This window comes from Notothenia coriiceps, unplaced genomic scaffold (assembly GCF_000735185.1).
Source record: "Notothenia coriiceps isolate Sejong01 unplaced genomic scaffold, NC01 NC01_scaffold00000339, whole genome shotgun sequence".
Taxonomy (NCBI): Eukaryota; Metazoa; Chordata; class Actinopteri; order Perciformes; family Nototheniidae; genus Notothenia; species Notothenia coriiceps.
The window spans coordinates 19,339,008-19,341,023 of record NW_011333040.1 but is presented as its reverse complement, the minus strand read 5'-3'; positions in this window follow the sequence as shown (position 1 = coordinate 19,341,023).

Here is a 2,016-nt window from a genome sequence, read left to right as displayed (position 1 = left end):
CATCGTTTCGAAACATGTTGAATTTTGGGATCCATGACGAGCATCTTCGCTGAAGTTATGAGTCAACCGTGTTTCCTGCTGAAGCATTTGCGATGCACGCAACGCAGCATCTGCAGAATCTCATAACTTCCAGGTGACGTCTTCACGCTGTCCTCTGTGGCACACATGCTGATAGTTTGACCACATAGTGAAAGCATTTCATAATATATGCAGTACCATATAGTAGCTGGTACATCGCTCTCTCAGTTCTGTTGATCGGCCATCTGTCTTCTCTTGATCTCCCTGTGTCAATCTTCTTCACCTCTCTCATCTATTAATATGCCACACTGCCTCTTTGTTGACCGTCCATCTCTGTCTTCTGTCGATCTCTTCTCTAGATCGTACGCTCGTCTCTTCTCATGATGACCGTTTCAACTCTTCTATCACCCTTCTATCTTGTCTTGATAACCTTCTGTCTCTTGTCTGTGATGCGCTCTCTCTCTTCAGTTGATCACCTCTCACTGCTTCCATCAGCCTATCTCTCTCCTCTTGATCGCCCTCCTCTCTCTCTTGATCAGCCCTCTTCTCATGATCTCGCAGCTCTCTATACTCTATAACAAAACCCAAATCTCACTCTTCTCGCACTTCTCTTCTGCGCTAATAACACTCTCTATCTCCTCTAGAACACTCCATAGCTTGATCATCCAACTGTTTTACACGGGTCACAACTGCAGGGTGACATCGTTATCAATAGAGTATGTGAAGAATGGGACAGCGGAAGCATCTCCTATGTCATCTGCATTTATTTGAGGACAACAAAACACACAATGTCCTTTAACTCCATGTTGCACATCACTGCCTCACCGTCACTGTTATAGATATACTATATATATATATATCAATATATACACATATTACAGAATCGCAGAATTAACCATGAAATTGCCAAGATAACATACAGTTTTTTTCCGGACTACCAAGTCGCACCTGTAGTATAAATCACTCTTGTCAAAAAACGTGCGTTAAGAGAAAAAAACATTATATAAGGTCGCTTCGGTGGATAAGTCGCATTTAATCACTGAAGTCTTGCCATCCTCTGTGTCGCTGTGAAGCTCTCACTGTCGACGAGCTAGCAATCTATCCAGTTAAACCACTTCAAAGAAACTCCAGCCACAGATTATCAGCTTTCCTGAAGTATAATGAATTGGAAACTGTAAACACAATACAACATGGCACACTGTTATTAACTGCCCGACTTGACGAGCTGAATAAACAAATAATCCACACAATGAGCTACGGCACATAGTACTGATACGCTAATTAGCCTAGCTTGCTAATAGGCTTAGCCACTCGGAAATTTCTCACTGTATTCTATACAGTCCGCTGTTAAACACTTCCCGCCAACATCCGGTTCGATGAAGCAGCATGTCTTGCTCCGGGCTGTGCTCAGACTCTCCATCAGAATCAGCTTCCGATTAGGACCTTTTCTGAATCCCGACAGGATGGTTCGTCCTGAAGCCCCATGCTTTGTCGATCATCCCAAGAAACATCCTGGAAAGTTACGTGACTTTTTTTTTATTCTTCGGTGATACAGCAGTTTTCAGTTATCACATCGTATATTGTGCCCATGCTATGGCCGTCGAGTTTGAACGCAAAGTCAGACGAAATTCAATAAATAAGTCGCTTCGGAGGATAGTCGCAGATACAGCAGGACAGGTAAAAAAAACGCGAAGTATTCCGGGAAAATACGGTTATCTTTGGAGTAATCAATATAATATAAACATACCGAGGACAACAAACACCACCAAGGTCCTTTTAACATCCACGTGCCCCGTCACAATCACTACAAAAAAACAGAAGACAGGAAACTCAGTTTTAACTGGAGTATTTTAACTCTGTAAAAATACCCTTATTACTTATCGGATCTGCACCAACAAGATATCGATTAGCAAGCTGATTCCAGATTCAAAACATAAGTATCATCACTGAACGATCAGAACTCGCGACAGGGGAAGCAACGCAGACATCACACAACGT